Source organism: Pongo pygmaeus, chromosome 3 (genome assembly GCF_028885625.2).
Source record: "Pongo pygmaeus isolate AG05252 chromosome 3, NHGRI_mPonPyg2-v2.0_pri, whole genome shotgun sequence".
In the NCBI taxonomy this organism is placed as follows: Eukaryota; Metazoa; Chordata; class Mammalia; order Primates; family Hominidae; genus Pongo; species Pongo pygmaeus.
Window position 1 is genome coordinate 153,124,945 of NC_072376.2, and position 20,065 is coordinate 153,145,009.

A 20,065-nucleotide genomic window follows, 5' to 3' on the forward strand; every position below is an offset into this window, starting at 1 on the left:
ACAAAAGAAATAAAACCTTAAAAGAACACACTAAATTTATTTTTTTTAATCTTCTAAAATGAGAATCATGACACCCACAGCTGGCATTTCTTCAGAGCCTACAGCTAGACAACCACCACAAAAAATGTTCTCTCTGATATCAGCTACAACCAACCCACAGGTTAAAATATTTGTGGGTTTGTTTTCTTTTTTCCCTACCATGTTCAATCTTTTAAAAAGTAATAGTCCTGAGTGCAGTCTTCTGGAACCAGAATGCCTGGGTCCAAACCACAGCCCTACCGTGTACTAGCTGTATGACTTTCATCCAGTCACTTAGCCTCTCTGCACCTCAGTTTCTTCATCTGTATATACATACACCTATCTTATTAGGTTGAAGATTAAATGATCTAATAAGCATGAAATGAATGCTTGGTACAGTGTAGTACATAGTAAGTAGCATATAAGTATTAGCTAATAATAATAATAAACAATGAAAATGAGGATCAGGTAGCAGAACCATAACCTTGACTACCTTTGTGGAACCTCTATTCCAGGGTGAAAATACAGATACCAAGAGTATATAACATTGAAAATATTTTGGGGCCAGGTGTGGTGGCTCACACCTGTAATCCCAGCACTTTGGGAGGCGAAGGCAGGAGGACTGCTTGAGCCTAGGAGTTCAAGACCAGCCTGGGCAACATGGTGACATCCTATCTCAAATTGAAAAATATATATTTTGGAAAGCCTCGATTCATGCCTCTGGTCAATATTCATAAAGTATTATGGCCCATTGGAAACGATCATGCTGTAGCAGGGAAAGAGAACCTAACATTCTCTCCGATTGCAAAAATAACATGCATAAGAGCCACTTCTGATCAAGTAACCCAAGTTGATTAGATTCTGTTCACCTCCCCCACACAAGGCCTCTGATGCCACACACAGGATGGATGCAGCATCCTACATTCTAAGTGTAATCATTCAAACCAACCTAATTATTTTTTTGACAAAGGATTTGGGAAATTAATGTAGGCTTGTTAGCCAGGGGAATAGTAGTAAACAGTAGCTTCAGTCAAAGCTAGCTTCAATACATATGTTAACAGGCAAGGGGTATGGTGGCATTCCCCAGAGAATTCAAGGGAAAAGTCAGTTGTGGTATATGGGCGTTTTCAGAATTCACCCTGAAAAGGTCAACCTCAAGATCTTATTCTCACCTCCAGTCTCACACAATAGAAAAACCTATTCAGTTTCCACTACATAAACCTTCCTAGAGACCACTTTAGAAGATGTTACTGTAGTCCACAATTTTTAATAGGTGTGCTTGAAATGGCATTGTAACCATTTGCCCACTCACTTCAGGAGGCATGAAAGGAACACAGATTCAGCCATTAGTCTTATATTAGACAGAAATCAACTTAATTTAACTAACCTAGTACCTCCCTAGATATACTTTTCTTACCTTTCTTTCTCACATCTCATGACCGATTTGCAGATATGCATTGCTGGTTTAGTGTACCTAAATACAGTCATTACAGACTTCTTCTATAGTATCTTCTGGAGAGACATTGTGGGATACACAATTTTTTTTTCTTCCTTCCTTCCTGAGACACTTTGGGATACACAATTTTTTCCCCCTTCCTCCCTCGCTCCCTTCCTTCCTCCTTTCCTTTTTTTTTTAGATGAGGTCTTGCTCTTTCACCCAGGATATACAGCACAGTGGCACAATCATAGCTCACTGCAGCCTCCAACTGCTGGGCTCAAGGGATCCTCCCACCTCACCCTCCCTGCTAGCTGGGACCACAGGCACAAACAAGATCCACAATATTTATTCATTTGAAGACAGGATCTCTTATGTGGTCAAACATCTCTCAATCTCTCTATTTAGTCAACTACTATTAGCTATTCTAGAGAGGAAAATTAGTAATTATTGTGGGCTTGAAAAGAGAGTTCCAATCACAATCAAGTTTGTCTCCTGAGGCTAAACGCTAACCAAAGTGTGACACCTACAATGTGAATCTGAGTGCCTCCCCTAATGAGTAATGAGCAGTATTAAATTACAGGTTACTACTGATACCATATACAAAAAGCTGCACATACAAGCTAGATGATGTCTTATAAAAGTAGTTATTAACCAAAGACAAATTAACAAAACCTTTGGTTAAAAGGCTTCATATCATTCTTGATATGATATCATTTCTGTTTCTCTATTTCCTTATTGGTACATGAAACTGCAAATGTGCCTGATGTAGATTAATATTTTAAGGGTATCCAATCCTTAGGCATCATGCCTCCACATTAATCTTTTGCATTTTGTTGCATATAATCCTTTTCCCACAGTTCTAATTTTAGATATAGTTAGTCCATCAGAATTAATCTTTTCCCATATAAAGACTGGTCACAGCTAAGATCGAACAGTTTCTCCTTAATCTTTTTTTTTTCCTCATAGAGAATCATATGGATTATGTTATTAACTGGTCTTTTTACTCTCTTTTCATTTTGAAATTACAAACAGATAGGGAAAAGGTGTCCTTCACTGCTTGTTCCCAGAGCTAAAGCACTGCAGTAACGTTCAGTTCACAACTCAATAGCATCCTTGGGAATGGGTTACACTGTGGCAATCTTTAACCATTATTAAAAATACACACAGTGGTTTTATGGAAAATGTACTTCTACTATCAACAAAAATCTTTTGGGCTAAACACCGAATCCACACTGAGGGACAGACTTAACTTTAAGCTTCTAATATAGCCTGTACTTTTCTAAGTTTACAGAAGAGTTGTTTCACTGAAAATTCTGCCGGTGGATATGCTGCAAAGAGAAATAGCAAAAGGCAAAGTCATTTTCATTTGGACACATAAAACTATGATGAACTCAGGCTCAATTTCTTGGCTTCTTAAAGCTTTGGGGTTGTTTTTATCTTGCACAGTGGTATCCGAAGCAGAGACATTTAGCTATTCCTAATTGTGCCAAATAGGTACAAATATTAATATTTCACTGGCACTTACCATGGCCAAGGTGAAATTTAAAATGTTAAATACTCCTTATTTTCCAATAAATAATGCACTCTTGGAAGCCTTAGAAGACTATCCCAGCAACTTTACGACATAGCACATCCTTCCCTTGATTCTAATAGTAAACAAGTTCCAAGGTTCTTCTACAATCAATTTCTACAATCAATCAGAAATGTTCTTTGGCTGGCAATCATGACTAAAGCACCACTTTGAAAGGGAAAAAGAGGTGTTAGGCTGTGTAGACTCAAAGTAGAGAGAAAGCCTTCATTGTTATATACTAGCCACTGATTTAGCCTATGCTGATACTCAATATGGCAAAGCAAAAACTAGAGTTTTACAGACATACTTTGTTAACTGGCTTTAATCCCTCAAAGTGATATCTAAGTCAAATTTTAAAGACCAAAACAAAATTTAAATATACTAGAGGTATTTATACTTAAAAGGTACTGAAGGGAACTATTTATCTAAAGAAAATGTTAAACCCCACATAGCACATGCCACTGCTCAATAGTGCATGGTATGGTTTGGCTGTGTCCCAACCCAAATTTCATCTTGAACTGTAGTTCCCATGATCCCCACGTGTCATGGGAGGGACCCAGTGGGAGGTAACTGAATCATGGGGCAGTTACCTCCATGCTGTTCTTGTGATAGTGAGTTCTCACGAGATCTGATGGTTTTATAAGGGGCTTTTCCCCAACTTCACTCTGCACTTCTCCTTGCTGCCCCCAGGTGAAGAAGGCTGTGTTTGCTTCTCCTTCCGCCATGATTTTAAGTTTCCTGAGGCCTCCCCAGCCATTCGGAACTGTGAGTCGATTAAATCTCTTCCCTTTATAAATTACTCAGTCTTGAGTATGTCTTTATTAGCAGCATGAGAAGAGGCTAATACAGTGCAATTGTGAGTGATTTTTTTTAATACTTATTTTTTAAAGTAGGTGAGAAATTGATTCTTCTGACAGGAATAATCAAACGAGTCTTTTTTTTTTAAAAAAAAAAACAGAGTTTCACTCTTGTCCCCCAGGCTGGAGTGCAATGGTGCAATCTCGGCTCATTGCAACCTCCGCCTCCCAATTCAAGCAATTCTCCTACCTCAGCTCCCAAGTAGCTGGGATTACAGACCTGAACCACCACGCCCAGCTAACTTTTTATATCTTTAATAGAGATAGGGTTTCTCCATGTTGGCCAGGCTGGTATGGAACTCCTGACCTCAAGTGATCCGCCTGCCTTAGCCTCCCAAACGAGTCCATTTTATAAAACCATTTTGAAAATCTAAAAGTGCCATCATTTCTTAAAATAAATCACACCAATAGCTAACTTGAAGTAAATATCTTTAAGGACTTCAAATACTTAAGAGTTTTTAACCTGCTGGTAAGGTCTGAGCTTTCCTGAAATACTTTTCTTACTGTCTCATCCTATTCCCTACTCTCTACTCCAATCTCTCCTATTCTCTACTAAACCAATATGGCCATGATACTCAAAATCAGACAAAAATAGAAATTCTGAGCATTTCAAACTTCTTTCAGGTAAAGCTCTGCGGCTTTTTTTTTTTTTTTTTTTTTTTTTGCTCTGCAGCTTTTTAAAGAGACAGCTACAATCAACAAAGGACTGGCACATTTCAGACCACAGCTACTCTTCTACTACAATGTGACTTCATATTTATTTAGTCCTATCCTGTCCCAAACAAGGTTTGTTAAGACAGCTTACAAAAATACACACAGAATAAACCATAAAATTATTTATAAGGGATGGACAACTTTGGAAAAAGGAAAAAGGTACATTTATGTTTATATTCACATAATTTAAAAAGGTCTAAAAAGTTAAACCCCAACTTCATAGTACATGTCATTACTGAATAGTATAATTGTGAGTACTTTTTTTTTAAAGATGTACTTTTACAAGTAGGTGAGAAATTGATTATTCTAAGATGTCAAGGTGGGTGAACTTCTTGAATATACTTTCCTATTTTCTCTTCCTCTCTCTCAAATGTAACTTTCATTAGGTCTTCTGTTTTCTGGTTCCTAAGTCTCATCTGTCCAGAGGGATGTCATTTGGAGCCACAGAAAAAAAGTACAGCCTACCCCATCAGAAGACTCACATCTGAAGTCCATTGTCGTTCCCCACCACTTAGATCTGAATAAGATGAAACATTTAAGGAGCAAAAGTTTTTAAATTCTATTGTGAGGGGGCCAACATCTTTAAAAGATGGTTGATTTCTTTTTGTGTAGGCAGGTGCTGCATAGACTCTGAATAATAAAATGAAGTTGGGGAGGTAAGAAAGAACTCATTCATAATAAAAAGGATAAAGGGGCAGGGAAAAACCCTACACCTTTGTAAGGCTTCTGGGGTGGTGCAAGGTGAGACCTTTTCTTAGGCAGCTTCACAACAAATAACTGTTTTTGCATCGTATTTCACAATGAACCCCAAAGCGACTAAGGCTTGTAATGAAAATCCCTTGTTTTATTCCAGTTTTTAGGAAAAACCCAGAGTTCTCCCCTAGAATTTCCAAACATGTATCAGTAACCACTTACTAGCTTTCTCTCTTCTCAGACTTCCACCATGTGTAGTCAAAATGCCTTACCTAACTTTGCCCTTTTCTCTGAGGTTTTTAACAATCACACTTTCTGCCCTTCCTCTCCAGCTTCCTTGAGGCTTCTTGAACATCTAGTCTCAAACCACCACACTATGCACACTGTCATGTCTATGTTAGCACCTTGAAATCTGTGCATAGAAAGCTGAAAATGATGGCTACTCTGAAACATTGCCCAAGATACAGCCTTCTTGATTAGCTCCTCAATATGCCCAAGACAGAGCCATACTGACTTATTTCGTAGCTCTTAGCTGGTGCCTAATGCAGTGAAAACCCCTTTTAAACAGCACTGACTAGGTATGGCCAGGAGAGTTTCTAGGAGGGAAACACGCTCAGACATCTCCAAGTTTTCTCATAATTTGGGAAAGTATAACCATTAGGAAGTGCTCTCTTAAGCGTCTGAAGACCTTGCACAAGTTATCCCCCAAAAGCACAATAAAATCTAGGTGAAAGAATAGAAGAAATCCAAAGCTATCACAAAATAGAGGCCTAAGCACCTCTTTAAAAAGCAGGAACAGCTAGAAGAAGTAGATTTAGCATTTGTACATTCAGGGCTTACCAGACCTATTTGCAATACTAATTAGTCTTAGGTTGGCCCTCCTTCGCAGTCCTTTAGCTGGTAAACTGCTAGAAAACATGGATTACACCTTGTTATTAATATAGAAAAGCCCCGGTGCAGGTGGCAGAGCCATGAGCATCTGAATGCCATGATTAGGGTCATGATGAGAGCAATTCCAGTATCTGAAACTCACACAGAAGCAAGCCTCACAGGCAAATACCCAGATGATAGAGGCCCTATATCCAATGCCAAGAGTCAGATGCTACAGCGCAGAAGCAACAAATTCTTCCAAAAGAAATGATTCATACAAATTAATTGTTTTCTAATGTCCTTTAATTATAATTAAAGAGTTTGAGCATCAACTTTGGTTTTTTAATTAAGCCCAACTTTAGCTTATTTTTCTATATTCTGAAATTTAGACATTCAATTCATATATGTTCTATTAAAAGACATGTCAACTTATATCAGAATATAAATTAATATTAACACATATAAATGATACATACTAAATAAAAGAACATTTTTAAACAAAATAAAAGCTACTCAAATGTGTATAATATGAAACAATTAAGAATTCACCACAAAAAGTAATTTATTGGAGCCAAGTGCAGTGGTACATGCCTGTAGTCCCAGCTACTTGGGAGGCTGAGGCAGGAGGATTGCTTGAGCCCAGGAGTTTGAGGCCAGACTGGAAACACAGCAAGACATTGTCCCTAATTTTCTTTAAAACTGACTTTTACTTTAAAAACTTTAAAAAAGTAATTTCAAAAAAACAAAGATGTTTAAAAATGTATTGGTAATCACATGACTTTATTCTTACTTGTCCTTTGCAAGAATCCAGATTATAAGACACATATATACTTACTCATGCACAAGGCAAACTGACTGACCACATCACTCCTATGTAGAAGAGAAGGTACAGGTTTTTTGTTTGTTTCTTTGTTTGCTTTGTAGAGAGACAGGGTCTCTCTATGTAGCCCCGGCTGGTCTCAAACTCCTGACCTCAAATGATCCTCCAGCCTTGGTCTCCCAAAGTGCTGGAATTACAGGCATGAGCCACAGTGCCCAGCCATAAGGGACAGGTGTTTTCATTGTTGCTGTTGTTTTGAGTCTTGCTCTGTCACCCAGGCTGAAGTACAGTGGTGCGATCTTGGCTCACTGCAACCTCCACCTCCCGGATTCAAGCGATTCTCCTGCCTCAACCTCCTGAGTAGCTGGGATTACAGGCACGTGCCATCACACCAGCTAATTTTTGTATTTTTAGTAGAGACGGAGTTTCACCATGTTGGTCAGGCTGGTCTCGAACTCCTGATCTCGTGATCCACCCGCCTTGGCTTCCCAAAGTGCTGGGATTACAGGCATAAGCCACTGCGCCTGGCCAAGGTACAGGTGTTAAAGAGGCAATACCATTATTCCATTTAATGGACCCTCTTTTAAAAGAATAATAATAATAATAAAGGACTGTATTGTTAAAAAAAAAATACAAGGAATCCACACATATTCAAGGCATTCCAACCCCCAAAAGGTTTACCAACTACTTGAAAGGGGCCTCTCTTGAATGTGGGGTCTCTTCCCTCATACACATGCTGTTTCTTCCTCAGTCAAGTCAGCCCCTCCTCTTCCATACTTTTCATCCACTGCCTCTACTTACACCATCCTATTGTAAACCCTCTAACAAAAAGCCAGGAGCTTCCAGTTGCCAAATCCCAGGAGACTGGTCCTTATCTCGCTGCATGTGATTATGCTGACTATATTCTCCTCAGTGTTCACTACACCACTCTCCTGGTGCTCCCCGCCAACTGGACTGTTCCTTTTTCATCTCCTTTGAAGGATCGCCTCCTTCAGAAATACACTGAATCTTGTGTTTCCCAAAGTTCCTGCCATTGTTCTTCTCTTTTCCTGCTATATGTGCTTTGCCAATTTCATCCACTCTGAAATTTCAGCCGTCTGCAATGTCTATACCCACAACCCAGACCTCTGGCTAAACTCTAGTCCTATACATCCAAATGACTACCGGACATCCCTTCAGAATGGACCATAAATACACCCATTAAACGTCGCATGTCCAAAACTAAACATCTTCCCTCCAACACCTAAGACTCTTCCTAAATTGGCTAGTGACACCATTTTCCAAGCCAGAAAACTGGAAGTCATCCCTGATTTCTCTCAGTCCCTCCTGTCTACTCAATGGACTCCTTAATATAATTTGAAAATGGTCTCCTATCTCCTTCTCTACCCACCACTCACCTACTTGAAGCCCTTCAACATCTTCTGCTGAGTATTCTGTAACATCTTCACCGACCTCCCTCCATCCAGTCTTGGTCTCAAACCTGTCTTTCGTATGGTCATGATGACATCACACCCTCATTTATAATCCTTTGACGGTTTCTCTTCTCCTATGTCATAGGGCTTATGCTTCTGAGCATGGCAGATAAGGCCCTCCATGTCCTAATGCCTTGCCTCTCTCACCAGCCTCTTCTCCCACCACTTTACGTCCTGAGCTTTCTGTTTCAACACCACCAAAACACTCATGATTCCCTGCTCATGCCCTGTGTTTTGTACCTTCATCCTCCATCCATGGAGCCCTCAGGTTCTTGCAGGGGAGGGGCAGTAACCCAGATGGTTGTCACTTCAATGTTTAGCCCAGCATCTGGCACCTAAGGGGTGCCGTGTGACCAGTCAGTGATAAACGATGGGAGACAGTATATGGTATGTCCAAAAGGAGTGACAGATAGAAAGTGTGGAGGGAATTTGGACTCACATTGATAGTCATTGCAATGGGGCCTAAACAAGCTAAGCACCTTCCACACGAAAAGTACAGACAGCCAGCAAAAGCTCGACTCTTCCATCTAACAAGCACCACAAACCTAGAGTCATGCTCTACTTTTTTGGAGAAAACATGTTGGTTTCCCACTGAGCCTGCCATCATGAGGCACAATAGTGGGCATCTTGGTGGTTTGCTAATAATAACAGCTGATATTTATAGAAGGCTCACTGTGGATCCAGAACTTTACCGAAAATTCTACAAGAGCTGTATCTCTCAGTCCTCACATCAACACTATGAGGAAGGAACTACTGTCACCCCTGCTTTACAGGTGGGGAAATGAGGCCCAGATATCAAGTAGCTGTACTAAAAGCACAGAGATTTAACCTCCTGGACCTTATTCACCAGAACGCAAGCCAAACCTCCATATATATTTTACTTACTTCCCAAAATTTTATGTGTACATCAAGAGCTGATCATAAATAGAAGGTCAAAGTGACCTATTGTGACATCAAACCTTGGAGCCACTTTAATGTGACTTCACTAAATTGCCTTCGTCCGGTGCCTCACAGACAGCATCCCAGCACATCATGGAGACCTAAGTGACAGAACAGGCAGCTCCTCTTCTCCCTGGTGAGGCCCCTTCTGCTGTGCTCTGGCTCTCTTTTGCCCCTCATTTGTCCATATTCCTCTCTGGTTTGCTCCAAACTCCTCCTCCCACCTTCAATTAAGACAGTGCTTTAGAACAATACAAGGTAAGATCTTTTTTTCATAAAAACAGAGAACTCATCACACCTCAGGAGGTGCAGAAGCCAAAAATACTGATAGGTTCAAGAAGAGTTTAGATACAGTCACAGATGAGAGAAGATGAGAGAAGATGAGGGCAGTATGGAGCTCAGAGAAGAACCATGTGCTGAGGAACAACCTGCAGGGCTAAAAATCAACTAAGTCCATGGATATGTATGGAGCACCTGCAATATCCAAAGTACTATTTCAGACCCAGCAGCACCCCTGCCTTTAAGGAGTGCCAAGCTCTGACCACTACTTGGGTTCTGTTAGGGAATGTCAGCTCAGAGCTCCCCATGGGCAATGGGATCTGTGCAGCAGGAGTATCCTTCTAACACCAAGGACTTGGAGCTCTTGGAAAGCACTCTGTGTGTCAAAAAAGGGTGCACCCACGCAGGCTATCCCCACACAAAGGCAGCTGTTGTGGTCCTCTAGATGTGTGCTCAAGCCCAGAGAAGACTTTGACTGTGGCAATTTGGGAGGGGAACAAATAAAGTAGACAGTATATCTTCACAACAACCATCGCTAGTGGGCCACATGCAGGGCAAGGGAAAGAACTAACACCCCAGCAAGCCAGAAGCATCTCCCTGTCCTTGAGGTCAGGGCAGAGTGGAGAGACCCAGGCAGGGAGTAAATGGAACAAGTAACAACTAGGTGTGAACCTTCAAGATTTCCCTTCCATCACGCTCCACTAGCACAGGTAGTCTTCCGAAGACCTAAATCCATTGGTCTCCTCCTAGGACCAACATCGAGAGGTCATCAGAGTCGTAGTCACACAGCCTCAGGAGCAATAATGTCCAGGTTTGAATCCCTGTTCCACCATTCATTAACTGTGACAAATCATCAAAACTCTCGGGGGACTCAGTAGCCTCATCTTTTAAATGGAAACAATAATTAGAAGAGCCTCAGAAGGTCGTTGTGAAAACTGAAAGAGATGATAACACGCAAAGCATTTAAAAGTGTCTCACACTCAGAAAATGTGAGCTGTTAGTATTATCACTTTTTTCCATCAGTGGGACCATGGAAGCCCCCTTCTAGGCCATGACAAATTCTGGACCCCACATAGATGCTATATGCAGGAATAACTTAGAACACAAGTTGTCCCATTTGAAGGTCAAACCAAAATTCTACAAAGAAGGTGACTCTAAATCCCCCCTATCCCCAATTCTTATGCATACCTTCTTTGAATGAGACACTTATTTTTGATCAAATTAAATCAAAACTGATTTCAGCTGCAGCACATAGTTTTAAAAGGTAAAGCAGAAGAGCAGGTAGATTTTGCCTGCTTGATAATTTCCCCTGGTTCTCTGAAAAGACAGGCTGAGTCTCAGTCGGCCAGAGAGACCAAACGTGTAGAAACGAAAGGAAGAACAGTTTTCAGGCTGATGCGCAATCCATACAGCAACGAAAAGACCCCAAGTCTAACTGGTGGTTAAGAATCAAAACAAAACGGCCGGGCACAGTGTCTCATGCCTGTAATCCCAGCACTTTGGGAGGCCGAGGCGGGAGGATCACGAGGTCAAGAAATTGAGACCAGCCTGGCCAACATGGTGAAACCCTGTCTCTACTAAAAATACAAAAATTAGCCGGGCATGGTGGCGTGCACCTGTAGTCCCAGCTATTCGGGAGGCTGAGGCAGGAGAATCACTTGAACCCAGGAGGCAGAGGTTTCAGTGAGCCAAGATTGCGCCACCGCACTCCAGCCTAGGCGACCTGAGCGAAACTCCGTCTCAAAAAAAAAAAAAAAAAAAAAAAAGAATCAAAACAAAACAACCTAATATTTGTTACTATTCTAACGAATCTGCAATGGTGGAAAAGGCACCAATAATAAATCTAGGTGTTAGCAGAGGCACGGACATAATTGAAGGATAATCGACAGATAAGAAAGTTAACTTGGGAAAAAAACCTCCTGTTTCCAAACTTAAACCAAATAGGTACTCTTTTTGTTTTTTAATTGTGGCATGGGGCAAGCAGTTTATCCGTGCATCTCAGCAGAATCACTATGTAATCCCCAGGCCAAAAACAGACATGAACCCGTAGAATTGAAGGAACAATGTCTATGTTTACAGACTATTGTTTGCATATATCGTGAGTCCTATAGGTTGGCCCATTTTTTCACCCCCATAATTTTATCTGCCCAAACGCATATTTCTAAAAGAAGTTCAACTAAAAGTGGTACAGTATTATGTTGTATGAGATAGTCTCCTAGGAAGAAACTGAGAGTCTAAAAAATTGTTCTGAGGGTCACCTATCTGCTACAAAGGCCTGAAAACTGCAGCTTATACAATGATTTTTAAAAACTGATTAAAAACCTTTTGGATATTATTTGGCCTTGCTGAAAGAAAAGTTTTACTTAAAAATCATTTAGAAATTGCATTTTTAAAGTATGCCTTGGTTTCACCATTGGGTAGCAGATGGATAAGTGTAACTGAAAGACAAGAAAAGTGGCCCCAACTAACAAGAAGAAAAGCTTACAGGCCTAGCTTACAAGCCATATTACAAGATGCTAGCCCTGAAATTCAAGACTAATGCTGTAATTAATAAGGATATGATGAAATAGTCAATATTATGCAGGTTCATTCAAGAAACATTTATTGAGTTCCTCCTATGAGTCAGATCCAAACTTTGCTTTCAAGTTGCTCACCACCCAGTGCTGGCCACTCACCCATATGCAACACAGGACAACTGCCACGTCATGTATAAGGTGCTAGGAGAGCATGGGGAAAGGGAAGACCCAGGTTCTAAATAGAGAGGACCAGCAGAATTAGGAAAAATCCCTTCACATCTTGCTGACTAGCTCTAATTCTACTCACCTTACTTCCAAGCAGGGCGCATGCACATACACATTCAATTAATAAACTATTATCTGCTGGCCAAAACCCTCCAGTCATTTCAGTGAAGGTCAAGCCCTCTTTTGTTTCTGTAGTGGCGGAGGACTCTAGGTAGCCAGGAAGAAGGATGCAGATATTCCTAGGATTTAAGGTAGTGCCAATATGGCTATGCAAAGTTACTAAAAATTTGAAATCTGTTTCCTTCCACTGTAACGTGCCCTTAAAAGTCAACTGAATCAAACCTTGAGTTGTGTGGTCCTAAAAGATGAAGTGACTTGCTCAAGGTCACAAAGTTCATTGTAGCAGTGGTAAGGGAGTAGAGGGAAGAGCTCCGCACAAGAGGCAGGCTCGCTTCTCCTGCAGAACTCCATGCTACTTCTGCTATAGAACTTAGTACAAAGGCAGAAGGTACCTTGGAATTTGTGCAGAACCACAAAGATGCTTTAGAAGGTAACAAGCCAAGAAGGAAAAGTAGAATGGAATTTCTACAAGCTATCTCTAAGAAAAGTGGAGCAACTTTCCCTCTCACCATTTCAAAAACTAATTCTGGGTAATAGTCAACATCCAATGTCACCTACCATTCCTTGCTCTTACTATTTCATTTTTTTCCCTCCCTCTTCCATCTAGCTCTCCCCTCCATGGCCCATCTCATCCACCTCTGCCATCTCCATGTCCAAGTTCAGGGGCAGCAGTGGTATGTGATGTTGGCAGCGGTGCCCAAACATCAGCAATCAGCCTACTGCTGTCCCAGCACCAAGCCAGGGTCTGTGAAGGGTGAAGGAGAAGGCTCTTTGGGTCATCTGACCCTGGTCTCCACTCAAAATGAGACACCAGGGTGTTCCCCACCCACATACATTCAGGATTGCTGTCTCCAATCTCTATTTGAGACATCAGAGATGTCATCATTTCCATATGCTTCTCCTAATAAAGTAACATCCATTTAAAGGCACTGTGGTCATGAGTGTGTATGTGCGGCAATTGGATAAACAGGTCTTGTTCACCACACAGAGGTGCCAGGGTGGAGCCTACACCCGTGCAATCACTGTCCTCAGGCCCGGCCCACACTCTGCAGCTTGTATGGACCTCTTACTGGTACACATGCTCCTGCAATGGCAAGTTGAAGAATACAGAAAAGGAGGAGAGGCACAGTCCACGAATGCTCGTGCTCCCTTGCCCTTCTCTCCTGTAAGAATAGAGTGAATCCACAAGGAGCTCAGTAAAAAACTGGAAAAAGGGAAGTTCTTATTAGTGTGTTGACACTCGTTGCAAAGCTTGGCCTATCTCAGCAAGTCACTTTACTTTCCCATATAACTGGTCCCTCATAGACAAAGAAAGGAAAAACAAAGACGACTCTCAGATACCTGTGCTTCTCACAGCTGTGCAGTCAAGACAAGGAAAAAAATACCTTTTCTAACTTCCTCTGGCACTAACTGGAAACTCTGGACTTTGGGGAGGCTATTAGAAAAAGGTTAAATATGAGACCAGATAATGATATACCAAGGGACCCATGTCAGGGCTGTTTGAACACTACTCAGAAGCAATTGCTGTTGAGAGTTGGCGACCACTTTAAAAGAGCTCCGAAGAAGGCAACGTCTGCAAGCAAATGCCTTCGTGGTGCCCTGGGAAGAGCAGGCTGAAGACTTCTTACTTTGCATGAACATCCCTGAAAATATTTGTTCACTGTTCTGTAATTCAAAGATTACTAGGTGCACATATCTAATAATTATTTCCTATATGCGGCATATTTTCTTCTATTGTTCTTGCTTTAATTTTAGTTTCACAAAGACATAGCTTTACATATGCAACTGTACCCTCCCCCTTCCTTTCAATGAGAGCTGTAGAGGTTTTTGGTCTACATCTTGAAACTTCCTATTTCATTTATTCTGAACAAATCGGTCAGTCCACTCTTTGATAAGAGTTTATTACAAAATATGAGTGCTGATTATAAGTACTATCAAAAATATGTTGAAGATTATTTTGATACCTGTATTTATTTTAAAAGGAGGGGAGAACAGAGATGGATTTCTATCAAAAGGAGCCACTCTGTGCTGTCACATGCCATATACATGGTAAATATTTATTTACAGTGTTTGAGTAGGTTTAAATAAAAGCCAACAAAAAGAAAAAAAAGAGAGTTTACTTTAAAAGTCCTATTTGTGTAACTTAAAAATTAGTATGCAACTCTTTCCTGAACCTAAAACTACAGTGGTCCTGCCTTATAAAATTTGTACCATTACCCAAAGCACCTTGTGGTATCAATTACAGGGTTATGAACATCCAGCCACTAAAGCTATCTGATTGGCTTAATGTCCCCTGGTGCTTTATAATGATAACTACATAGTATATAATTATACAGTCCCCAAAAGATACTTATAATTGAATCACAGGGCATTTTTTGAATGTTTGGGACAGCAATTAGAGGACCACAAAGTGATAGTACTGCAACTCTCACCAGCTAGAATGTAAATGAAGCACCCTAAAATTCAATTATAAGAGTCCTTCAGGTATTAAATAATTATAATACAAATCACGGAGGGGCAAGTTTTTTTTTTAATTGAACTGTCCCCGTAACTGTCAAAGATTATATTTCCTAATAGTCTGTAAAACAACATAGCTACATTTTCAGATTCCTATTTCTTCATCCAACTGGAAAACCTGTAACAAAGGTAAAACAGTCAAAAACCTGTTTCTTCTTTTACTTTGCCACCTACTTATTTGGTGACCCAGTAAGTGAGCTAGGTCTCACTGTCGCTCCACTCATCCTATAAACATGCTGCATAATCAGAATGTCTGTCTCATTCTATAAACATAAAATGGCTATATGTATATGGATATTTACAGATTTAATTAAACAGAAACAAGGATACTTCATCTATTTGATTTTTTACCCATTCTTAACACCTCAAAATGTCTGATCATTTTTACCCTCACCATTTTCCTCTTTCTCCAACTTTCTTATTCCACACTCATCCCTTCTGCCATCTCTCCCATCTCTCCCTCCAGGGAGGTTGTGACAGTTGTATTAAAACCTCCAGGACTGGCTATCTATGACTGGCTCCACAGTGCTCAGGGCAAGAAAAGTCAACTGCAGGTCTTTTGTGGCTCATTATCTTCTTGCTTCCATTTCTTAAAGGGAGAATATGTAGATTGGTCCCCTAACTTAGGAAGTATGGGGAAAGTAAAACCAGAAATACTTCCCCTAACTTTGACTCGTATAAACACATTAAGGAAAGGAAAGGTTGAAAGGATGTTCCCACACTCAAGGAACTTGTACAACCAAGTTAAGAGAGGCAAGTCAAGAAGAAAACGGAACCCCAATCATTTCTCCAGATGCTCTGAATCACCTCCAGGGCACAGGCATAGATGTTCCCCAACCCTGAATGCTACAGCAAGTGCATATCCACTTACAGCAGATTTGTAAACAGATCTATTCTCCACTTAAAAACATTTTTTCAAGACCAGTGATTAAAAATGTAAAAACTAAAGCCTAAAAAATATCAGTTCCCCTTGCAGAGCCCAGTGTTAAAATATAAACTCCAATGAGTGATTAGAAAAACACCACAGAAATAAATATACATATACATACATGTGTATTTTTTTTTCCAGTAGATTTTGGCTTTTTAATGACATTTGTTCATGAGAAAAAGAAATTCGCTTGTCCCAGCACCATAACCCCACCAACCTTCATGGGTGTTCTGCAAAAAAAGGTCCCATAGAGACCAAGAATATGGTGACATTTGGTGCTCTTCGATCAGAGTGTGAATATCACCCGTTTTCTCCTTTTAGCTCCTGCAATAAAAATATTCTCAGGCACGAATCACAATGGCACGGGCTACAGCCCCTCCTCATGGAGTGTGATTCTCTCTGAGCCTCGCCTTCTGCTGCGTTTGAAGGAACCTCTCCCAGGACCGAGTAGCCCTGCTGGATCATCCTTTGCACTTTGGAATCAAAAGAAAAGAAACCAGAATGGGTGTCCATAACTACAGAGGTGTTGAAGTCATAAAGGGCTCAGGAGGATGGTGCAACTCTGGCCACAGTGGAGCACACTCACAGGGCAGCCAAGGAGACCCCTCTGGAGGAAAGTGGAGTTAATTAGCCTTTTTATGCACATACACATGCCAGCTTCACACATTTAAAAAATAGACCCATGCTCAGCAAAAGGCCTATTTTAACACTGTCTTGTAAAAACCACATAGACGAATACTCTATCTCCTTTCTAGCAGCAACCCTGGCTCTAGACACTTGCTGATTTTAGCTATTTAAGCCTTAAGAATAAAGACGTCATGTGCAAAGTGCTCTGAAAGCATTAAAAACAAAACAACTTTCACTCCTACAAGAAGTACTGAGCACCAATGAATTAATGCATCTAATAATTAATTGGCATCCTTGGAGGAAATTGTCCCTCTGTAATGTAACCACTGGGCTGCTGTGAAAAAAGATTCCAATTTATATTTGTTGAACAAATGATTTGATTAGTGACCAAAGTAAGGAGGAGTGAATGTTTTCCAAGCATGAGCTTTTCCACATGGCCTGGGTCAGCCACCGTACAGCAAGGCTGGCATGGGGCCAAGAGCCCTCTTGCCAATGAGACTAGAAGTCTCTGAAGAGCCACCATACACCCAATGCTGAGAGAGTTCCCCAAACAAAAGCCAGCCATGGAGTTCAACAACTGGCTTGCCATGGCACCATATGCTCCACAATATTGTCCTGCTGCAACAGTGGGGCCTGTCTTCAGTGTCCCCATGTGCTGCACAGCTGTCAGCCCAGGAGCTGTTTTATCATTATTTTCACTGTTTTATTACTTTTCTGGGAATTCAAATCAGTGTAACCACGCTTGATGCGCTGGTGAAAAATGGTATCTCCCTCCCTCTTCTCCTTCAGCCTAATGAATTGCCTTTTTTCATATCAAAGAATAATGAGCACCAAACCACATAATATTTATTCAAGGAACAAAAGACCTACGAATGGGGTGGCAGGAAGAGGAGCAACTCCTGGGTGTGGACAGAAGAAGAGCTGGACGTTATAACAGAGCCCCTCACACTGATCTCTGGTGACACTGGGTTCAATTTACAGGGAAATCCAAACCTTTCGGCTCTCCCCACTCATTCCCGGGAGGGGCTTCCTTCAAGCAATTCCCGAGTTCATGTGTAGAGACCCTGCTGCTGAGAGGTGGCAGGAGCCAAATGTAATTCATCCCATAGCCTTGACTGTGAAGTGTCTGCACATTTTATTTTTCAGTGAAATTCCCCTAAAAAGCCTCCTCTTGCCTCTCTCATAAGCAATAAGCCCAGTATATCCCAAAATGTTCTAGATCCATCCCTTCCCCCCACCCCCGGCATATTATCATGACCTCCATTATGAGGGCATAATTTAACCCAGGGAGGGCATAACCTGGGTTATGCCCATTATGAGGGCATAATTTAACCCAGGGAGAAAGGGCCACAGAAATAATGGCGACACTGGAGCCTTGTTTATCTCAGAGGACATGAATCTTAACCTCCCCACTTTGTGCCATGATCAACCACTTACACTTTGTTTGTCAAGTTTTCTTATTAGTCCAGAAAATACAAAATAATGTACAATAGTAGGAGTAATTTAACTGAACCCATGGTTAATCTCCCTCTTTATAGACATGGGCAGTGTTTAACCATTCCCTTTGCAAAGGATCCCCAAATTGGGAGAGGCTGGATGGATGACTAAGTCAAGTTGGTGCAAAATGAGTCACGTTTCTTGAAGGTCACTTCCCCAAATGTAAGAGCCACCAAAGGGAAAGGAAAACTATTTCTTAAGGTAAGCTAGCTATTAAACAAAGGTTCCTCAAAAAATGATAAACAATGATGCTAAGAAAGAGGTTAAAGTTAAAGGGCTATGTGAACAACCTTAGGAAATTTAGCACCAGTGGCTGGGTTGCTTTTTCTTCCTCCCATTTTATTATTCAGTATTTTGAATTTCTCCATTTAAAAATTCTGTTTTGAAAATTTTAAAGGAGATTTTTTGTTTTTGTTTTTGTTTTGAGATGGAGTCTCGTTCTTTCGCCCAAGCTGGACTGCAGTGGCGCTATCTCGGCTCACTGCAAGCTCTGCCTCCCGGGTTCACGCCATTCTCCTGCCTCAGCCTCCTGAGTAGCTGGGATTACAGGCGCCCGCCACTGCGCCCGGCTAATTTTTTGTATTTTTAGTAGAGACGGGGTTTCACCGTGTTAGCCAAGATAGTCTCGAACTCCTGACCTCGTGATCCGCCCACCTCGGCCTCCCAAAGTGCTGGGATTACAGGTGTTAGCCACTGCGCCCGGCCTAAAGAAGATTTTTTAAACTATAAACAAAGTTTAAATTTTTTCAAAAAGTCACAAAAGTAGTCACTTCTTCCTACAACCTGTGCCACCCATATGGTTGTGGTTTTTAACGTTGAAAATTTTCTTTCTAGATAATTTTCCTCAAGCCCAGTAATCAAATATTTTTCTAAGCAATCCTCTTGCTTCTTCCTCTTACAGTCTCATTTCTGTAAGTCTGTCAAAGCTAATTATCTCGCTCCTCAAATTTATTGCTCTTTAGTATATCATAAACACATATATTACAAAAAGTTGAAGAAAACAAGTGTGCATTACACTTTGAAGGAAAAGACAGACATAAATATTCAAAGTATGCACTATCTTTGTTAATAGAGTAATGAAAACAGCATTAGAAAAAGTGGATGAGAATATCAAAGCCAGCCAATCCTCCTTTCTTCTTCCATAAATGGTGGTTCCCACCCCCAGAAGTCAATACCAGAAACTCCTACACCATTACTTCAGAATAAAGAGGAAAGCAAAGTTCTCTAGTTTGCAATCCTTTGACATTCCAGACCACAGATAAACACGAACCCTACCAAACCAGTAACACAAACAACCTGTGCCTCCATGGAAGGCACGAAGGCATGATTCTCACAGGCACACACTATCATTAAGCTCCTTTACTTGAAACTACTGTTACATCTTTCTGAGCCTTCCAATTCCAATCTCAACCACAAACTGAAAGTTAATAAAAAGCCCCTGAATGATTCATATAAATCCTTTAAATCTAAGAACAGGAGCCAACACTAAAAAAGCCATAGCCCATTTAAATTTCAATAGCCTGGATGCCAGACATCCCTGATTGTCACATTATGTCACCCACCAAGTCACCATTTCATGTTCCTAGTTCTCTGTGGGATCCAGACATATTCCACTCTAACAAATACAACTTGCCAGAAGTATTTCTGAGTGTGGTTATTTACGATTTTCACGAACAACTTTTTCAAATATTCCTTCAATAGGTTCTAAGAATTAAGTAGCATGAAATCCAAATCTAAAATCATTGTCTCCATGCTTCATTGAAGAAAATGAACGTGAAAAAATCCAATAGCAGCTGCAAACCATTTAAGAATTCCTAGTTAAACTGCAAAATACATTTTCAACCATTTAGCCATAACAACTTCTAAACGGAGAAAGTTGCTTCTTTATATAAACCACCTCTGTTTACCAAACATCAGAGAATCTCCGGGCAGAGGGCTACTGCAGGATGGGAATAGTAAGAGAAT

General features: G+C 40.8%; 1 protein-coding gene and 1 long non-coding RNA gene across 3 annotated transcripts in view; one reads left to right on the top strand and one right to left on the bottom strand.

The window, feature by feature from the left end:
* Nucleotides 1–20,065, bottom strand: part of MAML3 (mastermind like transcriptional coactivator 3) — a 434,383-nt gene that overhangs the window by 398,663 nt on the left and 15,655 nt on the right. The gene's annotated exons all lie outside the window — the stretch shown is intronic.
* LOC134739470 (uncharacterized) lies at nt 7,453–13,456 on the top strand. The gene is made up of 2 exons (XR_010126144.1): nt 7,453–9,527; nt 13,139–13,456. It is a non-coding gene; the product is annotated as an uncharacterized LOC134739470 (long non-coding RNA).